General features: G+C 39.3%; 1 protein-coding gene across 5 annotated transcripts in view; it reads right to left on the reverse strand.

Moving 5' to 3' along the window:
- ZBTB20 (zinc finger and BTB domain containing 20) overlaps positions 1-22,854 on the reverse strand; it is a 584,371-nt gene that overhangs the window by 148,055 nt on the left and 413,462 nt on the right. For all 5 annotated transcript variants that reach the window (XM_063126937.1, XM_063126938.1, XM_063126936.1 and 2 more), the window contains one exon: positions 12,603-12,663. The gene's annotated coding sequence lies outside the window, so the exon portion shown is untranslated. The remainder of the gene's footprint in view (positions 1-12,602; positions 12,664-22,854) is intronic.

Genomic DNA, 22,854 nt, shown 5'->3' on the forward strand with positions numbered 1-22,854 from the left:
CTGTGTTACCCTTTACTGATACCTAACCTTTGAACTACCAGCCAATCAGCATTCACTCGCACATCCTGGTCACTCACTACCCCTCCCACTAGAATTAACTACTTATCACCCTTGTTCCAGCAGTATACACAGCAAATACATCTTTAAACTGCAAACGTTATTAAAACACTACAAATACTTACATTACATTACAGCAAAACATCACAGCAACCCATACGATTGTGCCCGTAGTATAAAGCTATCAATGTCTACGAGTCATTAAGATTTTGGCTCTCAACAGCAGCTGCTTGAAAACATGAGCAGGTGTGTGTTATTGTAGTCACGTCCTGTTTGTGAACTTCTTAGAGGCATCTAGTTAACCACTGTGGGAAGACAATGCTGGACTAGATAAGACTTTGGTCTGAACCAGCATGATTCTTCTTATATTCTTATGTTCTTATAATATCCCTTCTAAGCCAAAAGTTACATGCTTTTCCATCTTTCTCTTTTCTTGTAAATTTTCCAAATACCTCAAGTAGACCTAATGCAATATGAATTTTGCTTTAATCAGTGTATCAGTTTAAATATTTGAAATAAAATATATTTAGCCTTCGAACGCATATTTGAAAATCTTAAAATTTTATTCTCTTTAACAATAGGGAGCCAAAGAAAAGTACAATTGCTTTTTGATCTTCTTACTTAGTGCAAAGTAAATATTTAGTAAGAAACTGAAGTCACTGTATGAGAATACAGAAGGATGTAGTCATATGTATTCAGAATACCACATATACAGGATAAGTTTGGAGGAAACTGAGTTTTCACTGTGAATGAGACTGGTTGGTATAGCTTTAAGAAAAACAAAGGAAGACAAAGTCCATCTTTTAAATGGATGAAGGCACTGAACTGAAACATTCCTTGGGTATCTCCACCCACAAAAAATGTCTAATTATGGTTTTCACAGAAATCAATGAAAGACAGATGCAATAAAAGCAGTTCTGTATCTTCAAACTGAACTCCAATTAACATCCATCAGGAATTTCCAGCTGTCTAAAAAGAATCCTCAATCAAGAGAAAGTCTCTATGCAAAGCACCTTTGAGAAAAGCATCTTCAAAGAAAGAGCTGGGGAGTACTCTTGCAGAAACATCACATCACTGCTTCTGCAGGCAAGAGGTTGAAAAAACCTCTGTGATGAATAAGGGAAGTTTGAAGAAATCACCATAAGGAGTTAAGTTTATCTTTACCCAAAAGTCAACTACTTGCATTTGGTGAAATTATTCTGATTAAATTGTGACATGATATGTTATTAATTATAATTTGTAAGAGTGCTAGCTACAAAAAACAAAAATACCCTCCTTAAAAAAATCCAAAGCTATGATCACATATTATTTATTTGTTTATTTATTTACAATATTGTAAACCGCTCCACATCCAAGATTTTGAAGTGGTGAACAGCAAATAGGAATAAAGAATAAAACACGTTAAAAAAATTACTATTTTTTAAAAAGAAACAAAGTTCTGATAAAACTGAATTCTGATAAACTGCGGCGGTCACTCAAGGAAGGTTTCCTGAAAAGACAATGTTTTCAGGAGTAATGATGGGGCAAAAATCTATCTGGGCCTGCGAGGGCAGCGGACGACATGGGCCCCGACGAATATGCACAGTGGATTTTCGCCCCACGCTGGCAAAGGAGAAAGAGGCACAGGTCCAGGCGTAACTGACCTCCTACGCATGCCCTTTGTCCTTTCCCCCCACTGTGTTAATGGCGACCACAAATATAAAATGTCCACACAAATGTGTATTGCAGAATAAAATGCTTACAAAAATGCATATTTTAGGATAAAATGCATACAAAGATGCATATTTAGGATAAAATGCATGCAAAATTTTAGGCCATAATGCTGTACAAAATTTGTCAATTTCTGAAAAAATACGTTAAAAAATAACTCACATTTTATGTGGGTTTAATTTTTTATTTTTTTAAAAAAAAGGATATTGATGTGGAAATGGTATGGAATGGATTTGTGAATCAACATATGTGAAACTGAGATGGACCAGAAATAGACTAATCTGTCCAACCAAGAGCTGTGCCGAAAATTTTGATTCTTTCGTTTTCAGCATTTTGTGGGGGGACTGGGGGTGAAATGAACACTGCACTGGCAAAAGAGGCTGGGAGAAGTGAGAATTTCAAATAAATGTCTCCTTTGAGAGGAGAACAGGATTTCCACTTACCTTTTTAAGTGGTGGCAGTGGCCGAGGGGATTTCTTTCTTTTTTAAAACACCCCCTGCACTTGCAGGAGCCCAAGATTCTTCTCCAGCCCGGCAGCTTTTTCTGAACTCCCAGAAGACCATGTGACCTCTCCCTCTTCAATAGGCATTCAGGAAAGGCTCCGGGGCTGCAGAAGCTCTGCAAAGCAAGAAACAGCGGGGCTTTTACAAACATTCTCTTCTTCCTTGCAGCCACAAAGTGCAAGCAAGACAATAGTTTTTTCTACAGCTCCAAAAGTCCCATCTGTTCTTGCATGCAACAGCTTAGGACTCTTTGCAAAGCTTAGGCAGCCCAGAGTTCTTCCTGAATGCCTATTGGAGAGGTCGAGGTCACATGGTCTCCTGGGAGTTCAGAAAGAGCTGTCAGGCTCCCTTGTGCTGAGGCATTTTTCAAGTCAAATAAAAAAATAGTAGATCCTTCAGCCATCTCCCAAACTTAAAAAGGTATGTTGAAACCCTGTTCCCCTCCCAAAGGAGAAAATTCTCCCTCTCGCTGTGGAAGAGGTAGAAAAAAACAATGCCTCTTTTGCATGGAGAGAAAAAAAATACCGAAAATAGGGGGGCAGGATTCAGCATAGCACTAGTCCATCCCTAATTCCATCCTGAGTTCTTTGGAGGAAGGTAGGATAAAATAACAATAATATTTTTTTAAAGGGATCTTTAGACCAATAACACCTATAGACTAATTAATCAAGTTTACTGGAACCCCCCTCCCCCATGTATAAAGCTACAGGAGCATGGATGATTTTCTATAACAGAGAAACCATTTACAATTCAGGAAATAGTTTAGCAAATAAATCCATTCCAGACAGCTCAGGAAACTTAAGGCCCTAATTCAGACATCACTTTAGAAATGTGCGTTAAGTTTCAAGACGTGCTGAAAGTAATGAAATTTAGTATTGAAGTTTTAAAGCAAACTGAATATATGAATAATAGAAGCACTAAATATTGAAAAGTTGGCACACATTGTACTAATGAGCACATTTGCTGATAGTTAATAAAAGCAATTATTGAAATTTTGCTTGTTATTTATTATTAATAATAAGGTAATTACTTTAAAGGTCCAGTAATTCATATAAATAGGTTACTAATGTGAGGAAATGACCCTGGGAGATGAATTAAGTCATTAGTTGATTGGTTCTTATTAGTAATTATACTCTCCTTTGGGAGAGTAAAGATTCCCTATGAGTGAATCAGTAAATCCAGTGTACTCTGATAATTTTCTTATAAGAACTCTTTTCTAATTACACCCATGTAACTATACTGGGGGGAGGGGAGGACAACGGGTTTACATGAAGGTGAGAGAGAGTTAAGTAATTGTACAACGAAAAAGTTGTATTCCAACAATGTCCAACTTTTCCAGTAAAAATATTTGCTTTAAAAATTCATTAGAATCCTATAATTTGCGACAGGAAACTGGCTCTACTTCATTCTGTTCCCTTTAGCACTTCCCAGGTGAGCAAATATGACACAAAACAAATCTCATCTACAAATATAAAATGCTAGCAGCCTTTCTCAACCTGGGGCGCTCCAGATGTGTTGGACTACAACTCCCAGAATGCCCCAGCCAGCTGGCTGGGGCATTCTGGGAGATGCAGTCCAACACATCTGGAGTGCCCCAGGTTGAGAACCACTGTGCTAAGGCGATGCATGGCAATGTGCGGCATGGAGGTTCTGAGCTATGACATGCTAGAGGTTCCGAACTGTAAGAACTTTGTGAGCTGGAGGTTCTGAGCTATGAGATGAAGTTTGTGTTGCTAAGCAACAGAATATATAAAATCAGCTGGGAGCAGGGAGGAGCAGCTGGGAGGAGGGAAGCCCAGAGAGGAGGCTGGGGGGCTCATTGGCACGCACGGAGGACTCAGGTAAGTCCCATGGGTTGGTGGGCAGACAAGTGGGGGGGGGGGGACTGGCTGGGAGGGAGCAGAGGAACGGCTGGGAGGAGCGAGAGTCCAATGGAGTCCCAGTCAGCCTCGCACCTGGCTTTTCTGAGCACCCTCGAAAAAGCCATAAAAGCATGATACTGAGCAATAAAGTACTAGCACGCAGATGGCCTGCGCGAGTCAAGCTAGTTGCTAAAATAATTTTGCTCTTATTTTTCTTTAGAGAGAAAGATCACAGACAGGATTTAGCGAACATAGCATGGTCAGTGTACTAAGATTTGTAGAGTTTAGGCAATTAGAACAATGGAATAAAAAGTGGATTAAAGAAAATAGAGTTTGTAGAGAAATGACGAAGTTTGAGGAATTAATAGTAAATAAGGAAAAAGGTAAAGGAGGTAGTATAGTCTTAAAAGGGTTAATGAGCGAAATATATAAAATATTGTTAGAAAAAGGGCTAATGGATAGCTCAGGAAAAATGGTATGGGAGACAGATTTGAAGGTACAAATAGGGCGACAGAGCTGGGAGGGACTGTGGAAACAAAGAGTGTTGAGAAGTATGTCAGTGAGAATAAAAGAGAATTATTTTAAAATTTTGTGGAGGTGGTACCTAACCCCGATTAGATTGAATAAGATAAATAATCAGCATTCAGCAAATAATTGGAGAGGTTGTGGGGAAAAAGGAACGTATTTACATATGTGGTGGGAATGCAAATATGTACAAAGATTATGGAAGATGGTGTTTTTTGAAATTGAAGAAATAGTGGGAATAAAAATAGAACAAACACCAAAAATTGCATTACTGTCACTATTTGAAGATTTAAAAAGTGGAAAAGAAATTAAAGAATTGATATCGAGTTTGCTGACTGCAGCACGATTGATGGTAGCTAGGAACTGGAAGTTTCAGGGGGAATATTCTATTGAAGAATGGTATAGAGAAGTTTGGGATATAGCTATTAATGATAAATTGACTTGTAATATTAAGTGGAGGAAAGGTATAACCAAAATAAATGAGTTTGAAGGAATTTGGAAACAGTTCCTAATATTTGTGTTTTCTAAGGGAAGTGGGAAACCGCCAGCGGAAGAAAGCATGATATTTTGGAAGCAGGAATAGATCCCGAGGTGGGGGGTGCACTTATATGTTAAGAATGCTTATATTGTATGATAGGATAGGTTATAGATAATATTTACTCATATATATGTATTCAACATTTACTCAAAATGTATGTAGTATGTTGTGTTGTTGTTTCTTTTTTGTAAGATGTTTATTTTGTGTTTTAAAATAAAAAATTACAAAAAAAGAAAAAAAAAGAAAAGTGTACTAAGATTTGGATGGTTTGCAGGTGCTAGTAATGCATCCTCATAAATGCAACCATTGCACAATTCTACCAATATTTCATCACTGTTATTAGGTCCTCTATGCAATCCAGCGCAACAGACATTACCAGCAGGGAAGCTATGCTACAATGACAAGTACTAGAGCGGTGTCTCTGCTAGATTGCTCCAGGAAAAAAATATCTAGGGACACCTTAAAGACTAAGGCATGACAGCCCACTTTCTCAGGTGAATGAAGCGGTCAGCTAAGTGGATAGGCACGAAGGAAGAAAGGTGGGTTTTGGGGGTTGTTTTTTACAAAATGAAGTCAAAAAGCCAAACAATGCAAAGATAACATTAGGTGTGTCATTGTACTCTGCAGAACATTAAATGAATACTGAATCCAATCAAATGAATACAAGATGAAGTCAGCATGGGTGGACCTACTTCTGAATAACTGTCACTAACAATGATGAATAAGCAGCAAGATCAAGAGACTAAATAAAAAGCTAAAGAGAGACACTTTATTTCTGCTGTGAGCTAGCCACTCCCAGGATTTAAGATGGAATTCCACAGTGTCAAACTAGCTAATTCCGACTTTTTAAACTAGCTAATTCCAGTTTGGTGCTTTGGAATCCTCCTTTCAAATTGTTTGTTGGACTGTTTAATGCAACATTAAAAGTTTGGCCGTAGCTAGACCTAAGGTTTATCCCAGGATCATCCCGGGTTCATCCCTGCCTGAGCACTGGATGCCCTGTGTGGCACTTAGATGAACAGGTTTGACCCCAGGACAATCCTGGGATAAACCTTAGGTCTAGCTACGGCCTGAGTTGCAGAACATCCTGAGGGAAATCCTGCCATGCTCTCCAACTGGTTTCTGAGTGTTACCCTTTTAATGTCTGATTTGTAATGTGATGGAAGCGAGGACAAGTGGTATTCTGTCATATTTTCTGCTGACCCTGTCCCATCATAGATGTTGCCTGGCATTCTGCCTAGGTAACAATATAACAAGTACTATTTCTCTCATGGTCCCATAAAAAAAACAACCTAGAATATAATGGGGCAACCGTGTTATTTTGTAGTATGAAAACAAAAGGAGTCTGTGGCACTTTAGAGTAACTGCGCTTTATTATTTATTATTAAGGTATAAGCTTTCATGAGCTAAACCCACTTTGTCAGATTCAGGAATGGATAGAAACATGTAGATGTCTCTTTAAACTGAAATGGAATTTTTTCTTTCTATTGCCTGAAACTGACTTTTCCATCTTGTTTCCATCCATTCCTGCATCTCATGAAGTGGAGTTAGCCCACGAAAGCTCATGCTTTAATAATAAAACACCATTAGTCTTTAAGGTGCTACAGCCTCTTTTTGTTTTCACCATATATATGCTGCTGTCTAATATTTACCACTGATATTAGAATACAGCACATTCGGAATGATCACTTATACAGAGATATTCCCACATCCAAGCCCTCTTCAGACATTGAAAAAGTGTGTCGGATCTACATGCGAGGAAGGGGAGTGGAGATGAACATGCTAGCTCTGCCCCCTCTCTATCACAGTTCTCAGTGCCCTCCATGTATAGAGGGTGACTGTCTATTGCATGGAGCAGTTTTGGCACAAACTCTCTCATAACCAGAGGTAAGAGAGAACATGTGTTGCTGCATTGCACCCATTCCCTTCCTGTCACATTGTGCCCACCTTCTTCTAACCTTTGCTGCCGTATCGGTTCTCTAGAGAGAGCTCCACAGCCACTTTTTCCATCTTTGCGGCTCTCTACAGAGCCAACATGGCAGCAGCAAAAGTAAGGGAAGGGGGCACACAACAAAGGAAACATATAATACTTTTGTATTTGAATGTAACTGCTTTGCATTCCATGCAGCAAAATCAGAAAGTTGCCCTGCTGGACACTCTCTTGCTGTGGCAAATGCCATGGCCGGACAGTGGCTGGTGGGGCTACCAGAGCACCCACTCGAGGGTATGGGTGTTGGGCCCTCCTGGGTGGGGGAGCACCGCACTCTGCTGCCTGACGCGGGCATCTCCCTCTGCTTCATGGGAGGGCCAGCCCTGGGAGGGAGACTACTCTTTATTCATGGAAGTTCTCTATGCCATGCTTCTCGCCTGCCCAAGGACCTCTACTTCCCTTACTCGGCTTTGTCCTTTTTCTTCTGCTGCCCCTTACGCCTGGAACGCTCTTCCAGAACACTTGAGAACTACAAACTCAATCACAGCTTTTAAAACTCAGCTAAAAACTTTTCTGTTCCCTATAGCTTTTAAATATTGAGTTTGTTCTGACTCTATACTGTTTAGCTTCACCCTACCCAGTGCCTGTTTACACTTCCCTGTGCCTGTTTGCATTCTCTTTCCCTCCTTATTGTTTACTACAACTTTATTAGATTGTAAGCCTATGCAGCAGGGTCTTGCTATTTACTGTGTAATCTGTACAGCACCATGTACATTGATGGTGCTATATAAATAAATAAATAAATAAATAATAATAATAATAATAATAATAATAATAATAATAATAATAATAATCTATGCAATTTAGAACCCTGATTTTCTCAGGGTTCTAAATCACACAGAGAGCCTGCTCAGATAGAGGAAGCTCTCTATGGCAGACAGTCATCCCCTACGCATGGAGGGTAACGAGGACATGAGTGCACTCATCCCCACTATACCTTTGTGCATGTAGACCAGTAATTTAGCGGTCTTTCGAAGTGCAGGCACTCATCATGACATCCTCATAGCCATACCCCCAAGGACAGTCCAAAGATTCAGGCTGCTATATTGATCCATGTCAACAAACCAAACAAAGCTTGAAATTGCTCATACAAGACCAAGCGACCCCAAATACTTTGCACTGCAAATGGAAATAATATTTCATTTCAAGGAAATTCCACCCCACCCACCCCTCAGCTACTATGAGAATTCCAGCAAAACTCAGAGAGAATTCTGAGGTTTGCTTATGAGTTCTGGCTGTACTACACTACTGGTGTAGACCATATACACTTTTTCAACACCTGAAGAGGGCTCCTGGGCCTCTGATTACCATTGGTGGTAATCAGATTACCCTACTTGTGGTATTTTGCCATATATTCAATGGTAAGGGGGGAACCGAGTCTGAATTTAATCATAGAACCATTTATCCAGCTCCTGTAAGTAATACAGCCATTTACTGTTATGATCAGAGGGCATCGGCACAGCAGTGTTAGCTTCGCAACACAACAACCTGGCTCCAGCTTAGAAGAACGTGTATTTTGTAGATGCAATCTGTCTATTAAAGTGTTTTACAAGGTTCCTTCCAATATTTGTCAGAGGAAAATATCAACATAGCTTGTAAAGATTTTGCACAGTACAAGAAAAATGCCAACATTATTTTGTAACCCATTATTTTCACAAGAATATGAATCATGGAGATAAACTATGTCAATTTCTTCACAGCACACTTATTATAGGATATTGTTTGAACCCTCACTAATGACTCCTTGAGGTTAGTTATTACAGTGATTAGAAGCTGGGAGGATATTTTCTGTGGTACTACAGAATAGAAAGTCAGCATTAAAAAGAACTTTAACAACCCAACGAAGGTAATGGCCTGTGTGCTGTCAGTGCTTCTGGCGTTTTAAAAAAGGGAAATAAACTAAGCAGGAACTGGGAAGTTATGTTAACTAGGTCTTTCGTTCTTCAAATCAAGAAGTTGTTGTATCTCTGAAAAGGAAATGCTGTGAAGATGACCTTCATTCACTTTTTACCTCATCTGTACTCATTCTTTACAAACAAGCTACATTGTGGCACAGATAATTATTTCTACTCACAAATTCAGTAGAAATTCTATTGTTCAAATGGAGGAAATGTACAAAACTTCCCTAATCATTTTTTCTGGCTATGTCTGCCTAGCTAAAAGAGTGGCACCTTATATCTGGGCAGGGCCAGCATCATAGGTAAGCATAGACAGACACCTGCCTAGGGCCCGTGGTCCAGAAGTGACCCCATGGACATAAGCCCCCTGGACTTGTTTCTTTTTCTTGTTCATGCAACTGGCTTATTCTCCTGCCTCTTGCTCTGGCCCAGAAGATGGTGGCCTCCACCTATCTGCTCATTGGCTCCAAGTAAGTGGGAGTAATGATGAGAAAGACTATCCCCGTAGCAATAGCAGCTGGTGACAATGGCGGTGAGAAGGTAGACTCACTAACGGAGAGGACCCATTGAGCGTGACTAGCCCAAGGGCCCACAAAAACCTGGAGGTGGCACTGCATCTGGGAACCTTTTCCATGAAAGCTGCTATTCCGTTTTTAGGATAAGAATTTCCAAATGATTATTTTGTAAGTTGTTTTACATCATTCACCATTTAAAGTCACAGAGACCTGACTTAATTGCATCAAGTTCCCTGTTAGAAAGCATAGACCTCACTTAATGGAGCAATGTTCCTGATTCAGAAGGGAACTGACACCTTATTTTATGTAATAAAAGCTCTGACAGACACACCCCTTGTCCCCCCCAACAAAAAGTAAACTGCTCAGGGGATGGAAGTAGACTGGCATCCCACTCAAAAATATAGACAATAATAATATTTATCTTTCCTCATTCTGCAATACGTTTTATTGCATAAACTGGCTGATCCACAAATGTGAATATGGGATTTGTGATTCAGGAATCGAAAATCATTTCTACAATATGTGAGACTTATTTGTGTGTGTATATGTGTGTGTCAAGAGCAACCAATTGCCTATCTCTTCTTATACTTATTTGTATTTAGAAGTAACTGCTTTGCATTCCATGCAGCTAAATCAGAAAGTTGCCTAGCAACTAACTGGCCCTCACATCAGACAAATCTCTGCACAACAAGTGCTCCAGCCTTTGACCAGTTACGAAGTACTCAAGGAAGCACGTGCCCTTGACCACTGAAGGAATATGGCAGTGATATAAAATGCTGTAATATTAAGAAATTAATATACTGAGAAGTCATGGAAAGAAATGATAAAAAATCAATCCAGGTATACACAGCCAAACCAATTACTGCCTGGATGGACAAATAATTGAAGACATACAATGGGGGAAGCAGGGGCATATCTCTAAAACAGTCCAGGACTCTGCTATTTATTCAAAGTGTGGTTCTCCAGCCTATCTTTCCATAATCATTCCCATATGCCCTCCACTTGTTTTGGACTACAATTCCCATAAGCCCCAGCTAGGTTGGCAATGGGTGTGGGTTGTGGGAGTTGCAGTCAAATATCTGGAGGGCACCACATTGCCTGTCCCTGGATCAGACCAAAGCATCCTTAGTCCACCATCCTGCTTCTCACTGTAGCCCAAAAACAGGGCACAAAGGCCTCTCCTATTGTTGCTCTTATCCAGTGGTGTTCCTTCTGTTTATGGTTGCAGCCAGCTAGTCATACTGTCTTCCAGGATGATCAAATCCATTTCCCCTTCTTCCTGATTTAACTCACCCCTCCAACAGTCAGCCAGCATCCCACGGCTACTGAGCATGCTCAGTTCCTCATTGGGCTTTTTTAGGGTTCTCCCCCCTAAGAATTATTTTTTTTCGCTATTGCAAACCTTAGAGTTCCCCCAAGCTTGCTGATACCTTCTTGAGGTGTGTGGTTAGAGCCGTTTTGATTAGCACTCAGATAATTGAGTTTACTATTAGTATATACAGGGGTGATAAAAAACAGATCTCCAGATGTTTTGGATTTCAACTCCTAGAAGCTCCTGCCAGTATAGTCAGTGCTAGGAACTGAAGTCCAAAACAACTGGAGATCTACTTTCTGCCCACCTCTGGTGTAAAGGATGGGGCCTCTGATCCTGGAAGTTGCTTATTACCACAATGGCTAGTAGTAATTGATATCCCTGTCCTCCATGAAATTGTCCACCCTAGGGTGGCATCAGGTTTGAGGGGGCCTGGGCAAGGTACCCTCTAGGCCCCATACCCACTGCCACCCTGGTGGGCCCCCATGGAAATTAAGATTGTGCTTGTTGTAGCCACTTCACCGAGCTCTGAGAACACAAGCAGTGGGTGAAGTGGCTCCAGCCATTACTGCCATCTTCATTACCCCAGGATGCTTCTGGGTCCCAATGTATGCTATGTAGTAGTGGCAGTGACTACAGCCACTTTACCCAGAATTCCTGTAATAAACTCTACTTCCCCCCCCCCCAAAAAAAGTCCCCCACACCATAAAAACAAAAGGGACAGTAGCAGCCTCCTTGCCTGCTGCTGACCCTGGGCCTGATCCACCTTCCCACCTTTAAAGCAATCTAATCTAGTGGCTGTCACCATATCTTGTTGCAATGAATTGCATAAGTTAACTATATGATGGGCGAAGAAATACTTCTTGTATGTTTTGAATCTCTCACAAATCAGCTTCATTGGATGTTCCCAGATTCTAGTGTAATATGAGAGAGAGATTGTAGTGTAATATGAGAGAGACCTCTACTTTCTTTGTACCATGCAAAATTGTATAAACTCCTAGCATGTTCTCTGCTTTGAGGATAAATGAGTAGTTGCTAGATAAATACACCACTGCTATCAACCATCCACATTCTTTCAGCTTGTTAAGTGATGGAGACTCAGTGCATATATTAGCAAGAAATGCAAAGGATCTAAATTTCGTAAACAAGAAAGCTTGTTGGATAACCTGCTGGATCAAGGCATATGTTTAAAACCCAAATTGCAATTCTTGATCAGCTGACATCTTCACCTGGAAACATTCAAGAAAAGATGGAATCTAGTAAATATTGCTACCAACCCAGCTCAGAAAAAGCTGCATTTGCTACAGTAGCAACACCTAATATTGATAATCCTAAAAAGTATGTATTTTGCAAGCGGACATTTTCTGTTTTGTAATTTACAAGCCAAAAGGCCAAGGAAGCAACAGGAAAACCAAACAACTAAAAGTAATTTATGGCATATTTTTTAGTCCACACCTATTTAGAAAAGGTAAATTCAGTAAGTTGAACAAATTGAGGGATCTAATGCTACTGCGGTTAATTGTTTCATAATGTGCCATTTCCAAAAGATGCCTGCTAGATCAAGGAGACAGGACATATTGAAGAGCCACTGATACCACATAATTTTCAAAGCTCAGTGCAGAGCTGATAACTGAAAATGCACTTGGTTTTACTTTTTCTTATTATTGCAGACTTCTACACAGATGACTTACCTTGCAGCAAATGATTCTGTGGCTGTTTGGTGCTCTGTAACTCAGAAATGTTTGCTGTTTTCTGGAATTGAAAAAGTTAAAAAGAGAACATGATGATCATGGAAGATTTAGTGGAATTGGCTTGTCAAAATGATGAAGCAGAAAAAGCTTTTATAGAATATGTTCATGACAAAAACTTTAACATAATGTATAAAAGTGCAGAGTGGCTTTTGTCATGGCTAAGGACGGGGTGGGTGAGGAAGCACTATCATTAATTTAGAGACTAAGTGTAAGACTGTACTGAAAAGCTCCTTGGGATAGATCATAGAAATATATTCTTGGCCAGATAAATGGAACCTGGCAAGTCCCAGTTCTTGTTAGATGCTTTATAAAATGCCATTGAATTTAAGCAGTCTGTCATCTCCGATATATAAGAAAAGGCTTGGCTTGTTTTTTCCAGTATCTTAACTACAATCTTATGGAAGGGTACATATGCCCAGAAATGAAAATAAAACTCCAATAAAGCTACATCTTAAACACATCCTACTCAGTACTTTTCTCCAGATTTAGTTGTGAAAGACTGCCTTATTTTGAACCATGCATTTGGCATAAGCAAATTGTGTGCAAAGAATGCTGTGTTTCCTTCATTTTTCCAATACATTGTCTGCCTGCCTGATTATCTAAACCATAACACCTCTTTCATTTCTACTGCTAGGTTCCTCAGAAAAGGTCTCTAAAATGCCTGTAGCTCACAATATATATTTTTAGGTTTGGGTATCCTCTGCACAGAGACTAGTATCCTTATTTGATAATGAAGAAGAGCACTGACTGTTGTGCTTTTATTAATGGTAAATAAATAAACAGGCCAAGTAGGAAATATTTGTGCACAGTCAGTCTACTGAGGTTGAGAGAAATACTGTTAATAAAGAAGTAAGTGGATTATCATGAGGTATCTTGAGTCAGGAGAATAAAAGTGCCCCAGGTGATCACTTAGAAAAATTCAGTGGCAGGTAAGGACATAAGAACAAATATAATATCATGGAAGTATGTCTAGTAGAAGTCAATACTATCAATACAAGTCAAGTCTGTATTGCATACTTTTTTGCTAAGTGTAAGCCGCTCCGAGAGCCTTTTTTGGCTGAGGAGCGGGGTATAAGTATGATAAATAAATAAAATAAATAAATACTTATTGCTTGATCTACAGATGGGGAAAACTTCTATCCTGACATTTGAAATCGTACCCTGGAATCTTGCTGTGATCATGTCTGAGAGAGGATGCAGCTCAAGCCATCCCACTCTATGATTACTCAGGAGTAATTACCCAAAGTTGGGGCATTATCTCATTAACATACCAGTGTGCACAGAGAGCAACAGATTCCCATTAGTTCTTCGCCAGCAATCTATACTTTATGAAGAGATGTAACAGGTCCGAAACAAGGAAGTATTTAGTTTCAAGCAGGAAGTTGGAGCGGTCCAAGATGGATAATTGGTTCCAGCTTAGGATAATTGGTTCCATGGCAGGCTGGGTGATTACTCATGAACAATTCTGCTGCTGTTCTTGCTTACATAAGGTGACCCCACCTGTTTTTCGGCAATCTTCACATCCTCCTCAGCCCCCATGCTACAGCCCACCCCATCAACCCATTCAGGTGGGCCCCTTGACCCTCAGTGCAGGCTTTTCAGAGAAGGGGGCAGGAAAGGGACCTTCCACCAACTTGTCTTCTCCAGGAATTTCTCAGGTTTTCAAGCCAATGTGTTTAGGATCAGAACAAACCCCTCCCCCCATATTCAGTGCTGTATCTAAAAGAGAATATTCAAACAGTCTACCTATCATTATATCAGCAGGAACCAATAGTAGGCAGAATAAGAAGCTTATCCAGGTGTCGAACTCTAAATATGTTTTGTTCCAAGGAATAAAACAGGATCACAGAGAGAAATGCAACCATTTATTAAGGATTATGTTACTGGTGAGTGATAAAGAGGTTTATCTTTCTCAAAACCATTTTTAGATATCTGTGTACCACTTTCTCTCTATTGTCTGATGTTATCACTTCAGAAACTCTGAGGCAATCTATGTTCTACTGCATTCTAAGTCACTGTGATGTGTCCCCTGTTTTAAGAAACCATATAATATTCAGCCTGCCATGATTTAGCATATATCTTGCATATTCCCTAATAAGGGAAAGAATTCTGAAGCTGCTAGAAGTACACAATATAGCCCCAAATGCAGTCACCCCAATTCCCCTCTCTGAAGAGACAAAAATTACATACTCTAAATTAATTTATCTTAGGTAAACAGCAAGGACCACATTATAAACAGAATTGACTTCACTTCAACTTGTTAAACTTTTTCATTCTCATACTTTATAAACACAAGTGGAAGAAATTAATGTATGTACATAACAGCAAATGTTCTCTCACTATTTTACTTTTTAAAAAGCACTGTTTTTATCTTATATAAACAGTGGCAATGGAATATAAACACCATTATTCCACCTCCATGTTAATACTCTTATTATCTTGCATAAACAGAAGTGAATGAATATGTACATGACACCAATCAATCCTCTTCTTACATAAAAAAACTAGATTCTTTTTATCTTTCATGAACAGTAGGGAAAGATTAAATAAATTAAAAATGTAGCATATATATAGTCAAACCCATGGATGTATATTCTAAAAGGTATATACACGCTGTCAGTAATGAACAATGTTCTCCACAGGGCTTTCTTTTTTGACAATGTTTTCAATGCAGGTGAGACTCAAAATAGAAAGTTTTGGAAATAGATGGCCCAGTGTATCCATATCACTGTAATGATAGGCCATTCTTTTTCCTGATTCATCCTTGAAAATCAACTACAGCTGTTCCATGGATGGACCACTTCCAAGAAAGGACGGTCTTTCTAGCTTCTTATTCTGTTTAAGCTGGTCAATCAAGAGGAAGTCTGGGGCAAAGAACAAAATTAGAAAAGATGGATTTGTGCATTGTGGACACCTGCTCTCCAGAAACCTGGCCCTCTAATGCATTTCACAGAGGCCACACAGCAGATGTTACATGGGAGTTAACATTTCAGCATCAATGTCCTAGGATATGAATGAATGGTGCCAAAGTAAAGTCCATATGTCAAGACTGTAAGAATGTAAGTCTTCTAGTTCTACTGTCTGATTCTGCAAAGCCCAATTTGATAATGTAAACATTCCCTCAGCCCCACAGCTTCATCTTTGTCAGACTTCAGATATTTTTATATAATTTTTAAAACCTTAGGTTTTTCTCTGCCGAACATCATGAACATCATGAACAGAAGCCATTGGTAACCTCAAACTTACGTAACAATCACTTTGGCTTACTGCATGTTTTTTTTTAAACACATAAGAAAGCAGAGATAGACTTCTCATGTTAAAAGAATTGTTATGTTGATTAAATGGATGCTGTTGTTTTATACTGTTGTTTTTATATTTTTGATGGTTTTAAATTTTATATACTTTTTAATGTTCACTGTTTTTAACTTTTGTAAACCGCCCAGAGAGCTCTGGCTATGGGGCGGTATATAAATATAATAAATAAATAAAATAAATAAATAAATGAAGAAAAAACTTCTATTTATTTGTTAATTAGATTTATATACTGCCCAAATGACAGATGGTCTGAGGGCAGTTTACAATTAAAAAAACCCATCAAAACGACAATAAAATATGAACCAAACCAAAAAATACAATATCAAAATATTAAAATATTTAATATATTAAACATATTAAAGAACCAGTAGCAAAGTTAATAATCAGAGCAACTGATTTTGAATTAAATGTCTGCTGGAAGAGGAATATCTTAACTTGGCATCTAATATGCCATGAAGACATCAGATGGGTCTCCCTGGGAAAGGCATCCCACAGTCGGGGCTACTACAAAGAAGGCTCTTTCCGTGATAGCCACCCCATTGCACGACTGTGGGTGGTGGCAACTAGAGAAGAACAGTGCTTTACAGTTTATTTCCTTAGGTGTACAGCCTACGTTTCTGAAGCCTTGGATTGAGTAACAATTTAAAAGTGTAATACAAAAAACAGATTTCAGGATATCTTAATCTGAAAAGCCCCCACCTCTCTGCTGCATTATTCTGACCCCCCCACCCCCACCCCCGTAAAGCTAAAACTAACAGACAGATCTGAACAGCGTGCCTGAAAAATACACAGGCTTGGACTTGGGCAAGTTTCCAAGGGCAGAGCAAGAACAAGGGATAGCTGATGTCTGGAGCTGTCATAAATATATCATTCTTACAGCATACCCTAAGAAAAGCCCTGCAGGATCAGACTGAAGTCTAGTCTCTGTTGACTCTACACTTCTTAATGGGACATAGGAAAGAGGCAGCCTTTAATAGTGCAATCAGTTTAGGTAGCATATTATCTCTATGCAGAGCAGAAAGACACTGCTGCATATTTTTGCTCAGAATCACATTAGAAACTGGCAAAAACTGGTTGATATCTAACAAAGCCACATAAAGAATTGCATTGGTGGCCCTGGCCACATTTTATGAAGTTCAGCTTTCTGTTTCCAACATTGGCTAACCAGATGCTGCTTGGTACAAGCAAGGCATGAATATTATGTCCCCCCAATTTATTTTAAAGTTTTGTTATTTTAACACAGCACCTCCCTGCATTTTATTCTTAAATACTACATCCACATAATCACATCCAGCACCAATAACACATATTCCACACACCCCACACAAGAGATAAGCAGTAGCCTCCATTCATATTTATGAGTTTGAATTTTTCTGTTTCTGTTCTTGTTAGTTGCCTGATTATGCAGGATTCCAAATTTGTTTGTATTTTAAAAATACAAACCCTGGGTCCCCCACACACACTCAAGCCAACTCCCAAGTCTTTGTAAACCAACACATAACTTGACTGTAGTGATTTCCAAATTCAAGGTATGTGTGTTGCTCCTGTTGCCCTGTATAACCCAAGAGTACCCATAACTTCTACAAAGAGTACCCATAACTTCATTGCAAAATCCAATGAAATGTTGACCTAGACAACATGTCCACAGCCACAAAGTAAGTTCATATCATATATTGTTTTGTGTCTTTGGGCAGTATCCAGTCCACTAGCATTCCTTAGGTTGCACTAGCAGAAATAATTGCTAGCACAACACAAAGCTAGCGCTTCCTAGAGCAGCCCCAGAAAAAAGCGAAAAACAGTGTTTCCAGAACAGGACAGGTCAGCGAAGCTCCCTCCTGTGAGCTCTGTTGACTTGTTCCATGCTGGAAATGCTGGTTTTGTCCTAGTTTCAAGCTGCTCTGGGAAGTGCTAGCTTCCCATTGCGCTAGTGGTCATTCCCGCTAGCACAGTGGTTCTCAACCTTCCTAATGCCGCGACCCTTTAATACAGTTCCTCATGTTGTGGTGACCCCCAACCATAAAATTATTTTCGTTGCTACTTCATAACTGTAATTTTGCTACTGTTATGAATCGTAATGTAAATATCTGATATGCAGGATGTATTTTCATTGTTACAAATTGAACATAATTAAAGCATAGTGATTAATCACAAAAACAATATGTAATTATATATTGTGAAATATTTATTTCTAATTACAAATAAATGAAATATGTGTTTTCCGATGGTCTTAGGCGACCCCTGTAAAAGGGTCGTTCGACCCCCAAAGGGGTCGCGACCCACAGGTTGAGAACCGCTGCGCTAGCACAAGGGCAGCTTTGGATGCTGCTCTTCCACTCGAAGACCAACCTAGCAAGAATCTGTACCACAGCATATGGGTGGAGAACTCCCACTGGCTACAATTCCTATGTAAACGGCAATTAGATAACTTCACAAAACCAAGTCTGTACATGCCTTTGGAACTAGAACTCAAAGCAGCATAAAGAGGCCCATGTTATAGAAAAGTAAAACTTATGGTTATTTCTCACAAACTGTAACCCTTAAGAGACTTTTCAATATGTTAATGTGAACAGAAAAACTAACTGTTCATGCAACATCATTTGAAAGAAAGCAAACACCATTGCTCTAGAAAGCCAAAAAGAAAAGACACATGAGGACATATTTTAAGCACGAGGAACATTTACCTCAACAGCTTATAAATATACTGCCATAATGCATTGTAAGAGAAAGGATTCCCGAAATCATGAGGACAGTACATTACCAGATTAATATTAATCTCTAGAGTGCTAGATTAATTTCCTGTCCATGTTAATGTCCTTTTGATTACTGCAGAAAATAATCATAGAAAAAAAATACACGTTCATTTGCAAAAAGTAGCCAAGACTTAAAACATTAACAACTTTTAGAGCTTTTAGCCCAATATGTATAATTAAATGCAAAAAGCTAGGTCAATGCCATGTTATCAATTCTTTTTTTTCTTTTCTTTTTCAGAAGTCATGGAAATTTGGGACTAAAATTTACACAATAGATTCCACACTGGCTTCACACTGATGAAAATACTCTCTACTAAATTAAGTGCATTGACTATAAACAAAAGAATCAATCTAGTGTGTGGGTTGCGGATGCAAGAGAAATCTATCGTGCTCATGTAAACAGATACAGAACCGTATATAAATTTTATTTACTTATTAAAATGCATAAATCAGTGCAGGGAAGGTTACAACAGCTGGGATTGTTTAACTTGGAAAAAAGAAAGGTAAGGGGAGACATGATAGAAGTGTACAAAATTATGCATGGTGTGGGGAATATGGATAGGGAGACATATTTCTCCCTCTCTCATAATTTTAGAACCTGGGGTCATTCCATGAAGCTGATTGGAAGGAGGTTCAGGACAGATAAAGGAAATACTTCTTCACACAGTGCATAGTTAAACTATGGAATTCACTATGGCCACTAAATTGAATGGGTTTAAAAGGGGGTTGGATAAATTCCTGGAAGAGAAAACTATCAATGGCTACTATTCCTGATGGCTATGAGCTACCTCTAGTATCAGAGGCAGTAAGCCTATAAACACCAGTTAGTGGGGAATGTGAGTGGAGGGTGCTGTTGCACCATGTCCTGCTTGTGGATCCCTGGTTGACAGCTGGTTGGCCACTGTATGAACATAGGGCTGGACTTGATGAACTGTTGTTTTGATCCAGCATGGCTCTTATGTTCTTAACTTGCTAAAATACTTGACTATATTGGAAGTAGCCTTTTACCAAATCAGATCACTGGGCCATCTAACAGTATTCTCTACACTGACTGGAGGTGGCTCCTCAGGGTATCATACAGATGTTAACCATGCTTGTGTGGAACATGTGTTTCTAAACACATTTGCCAACTACTTCTCTGTGCTCAGGGTATAACCCTTCCAGAACATGAACGATTGGAGAATATAGGGGAAGCAGCTTGTTACCAATACGCAGCGGAGTGGGCCCAGAATTAGCACTCTAACAGTTACACAAAGAACCCAAGAGCGCACGACAGAGACTGTTCAGTCGGGATTGCAGAATGCTCAAGTAAGATACTAAATGGAGCGATTAAGGTGAGATCATAATAGTTTTTATTCAGAAAACATAACATGACAGTAATGAAATGGTTAACTAGTGAAGGCTTCCCATGACAGGAAAGTAAATCAAAGAGAAGGAGGGATTGATAGTGTGTTTTGTGGCACAGTTGCATACTGTAACTTCAGTTTCTGGGAGAGTAGAAAAAGAAGGGTGGGAAGGAGTTCACACTGAGACTTCGAAAGAGAGAAAAGATTTTAAAATAATGGGAAATATCCAGCTGTGTAATTCTGCCAGCACAAATGACATTGCACTAGAGGAAATTAGGTTCCAAACTATGTGCAAGAAGAGATCCTAACGTTACTGTTGTGCAAGCAGTTGCACATTACACTTGTAAAACTGGTTGTGCAGTCAGTTGCACATTATGTTTGCACATCAGTTCCACATTGTGATTGTGCAACCACTTGTGCAAACATTACGTGTAATTGCTTGCATAAAGGACAGGTTTGGTGGAGCTCCACTAGTGCTACTCAAGTTTGCAAAATGATACCATCATCATTTTGCAAACACAAGGGAAACAGAACACAGGGAAATTCTGGCATCTGAGGGCAATTAGAGATTTGTGCGGAAGAAGCTTTATGTGCAATAAGAGTAGGGATGTTTGTGTGTTCTGGAAAGGTGAATTCCCCATTGCACATAAAAGTTATTGTTCAGCAAAGAAGCATTTGAGCTCACAGTGTAGAGTAAGGTACTTCTAGAAGGAGGCACCTTAAATCTCAGGTCTTTCACAGCTAATTAATAGGTGGAACAGTGAGGCTCAATTAGACTGGAACTGAAGGAAGGTTTAGTATTTAATCATCTCTAGAGGTCCTACAGAGATGTTGGGCTCCTTTTTTGTCCAGAATGCCCCTGCTGGCTGGGGCATTCTGGGAGATGCAGTTCAACACATCTGGAGCGCCCCAGGTTGAGGAAGGCTGATCTAGGGTGACCATATGAAAAGGACAGGTCTCCTGTATCTTTAACAGTTACATAGAAAAGGGAATTTCAGCAGATGTCATTTGTATATATGGAGAACCTGGTGAAATCCCCTCTTCATCACAACACTTAAAGCTGCAGGAGCTACCCTAGAGTGACCAGATTTAAAAGAGGGCAGGGCACCTGCTGCTTTAACTGGTGTAATGAAGAGGGAATGTCACCAGGTTCTCCATATATACAAATGACACCTGCTGAAATTCCCTTTTCAATACAACTGTTAAAGATACAGGAGCCCTGTCCTCCTTTTCATATGGTCACCCTAGTTTATCTGCATTCAGACAAAATGGAACCTTTTTGACCAGAGACACATAAAATGGCAGAATGTTTGCCATTTGTGGGTCTTCAAGCACATTAAATCACCCAGAAAGTCTTGGCATGTGCAAGCTTTTCTCTTTCACATCAATGAAAAGGAATTTATGAGCAGAGTTCCCTCCCCATGGAAGTGAATTGCAAAGTCATTCATTCAGGAGCTCCATGTGTGCATAAGAGCACATGGAGCTCTACAATAGGAGTGTTATGTTTCCAAACCCTCCCCCTGCTGTATGAAACAATAAAGAGGTCTGCCAAATAATCCACAAAGCTTTATTCAGCAAATAAACATCTCTTCCCACCTGAAGAGAGCTTAAGGACTAAAAACTTTCCTCTAGGCAAAAACTATGCAAACTGAGACAATTGTCCTTTCAACAAAAAGGAAGATCCTTTCCCTGAGATCCTTAACTTTAGGGAGGCTTCCTCTGAAGAAGTCTTTGGTGAGAAGCTAGGTGAGCTGATCACCTCATGCCTTCATTTATTTATTTATTTATTTATTTATTTTATTACACTTATATACCGCTCCCATAGCCAGGGCTCTCTGGGCGGTTTACCAAAATTCTAAAATTGAGGTAAAAACAAGTATACAAAATTTAAAACTCTAAAACACAGAACATACACACAGAAAGCATTAAAAACCGATTAAAAACTAAACATCTTTTAGCTCCACCAGTTTTACTCTATGGCAGACTCTGGGACTGGTCAACTCAGAAGCCACTTCCTCCTTTAAGAATTGATGAGATCTCACAGACTCTGAGTTGTTAACGTTTTTACTGATAAGGTCTGGTGGAGATTCATCCTTGGCTGGTGTAGAATGGTATATGTCTAGTTCTGTTTCAGAATCTGATTCTGATTGATAGCCTGAAACTCCTTCCCCCACTCTAAGGGGAACAAGCCTGATCGTGACAAGGAGCAACTAACTGGGTTATTTGCCAAACAGAACCTATTATCGATTATTTGTAGTATGTTAAAAAAACAACAACCCATAATCAGACAAACAATGTAAAATATAATGTTGATTATATTTTGTTGCCTATAAAGTAAAGCCTTTGAGAATATTTAAGATTGCATCTGCAAGATTTTACAACTACAATTATCAACACAGCCACCATTTTGTACCAGAAAACTATTCTTTTAATGGGCACATCATCATCATGCCACTTCTGAAGTTTTTCTTAACTACTCTAACATAAGCAGGATGTGGGGTGGGGGCAGGGGTGGAAGACTCATCTGTACATCCTCTCATTTTTAGCAAAAGCAAGTGCTTTTCATGCATAGTTTCATAAAAACGAATGAAGTCTAACTTAGACCCTTTCAAAATTGGAATAGAAAACGTCCTTGATATTTTTAAAGAGACAACATTTAAAGCAAGGGGGAAATAATAATGTACTTTTATTGGAATAAGTAGGTCATCAAAAATAATTGTACGTACATTTATTGTAATGTCTAGTCCTCATAAATGGATTAATGGATTTCTTTTTTCAGAC

Source organism: Elgaria multicarinata, chromosome 5, assembly GCF_023053635.1.
Source record: "Elgaria multicarinata webbii isolate HBS135686 ecotype San Diego chromosome 5, rElgMul1.1.pri, whole genome shotgun sequence".
Taxonomy (NCBI): domain Eukaryota; kingdom Metazoa; phylum Chordata; class Lepidosauria; order Squamata; family Anguidae; genus Elgaria; species Elgaria multicarinata.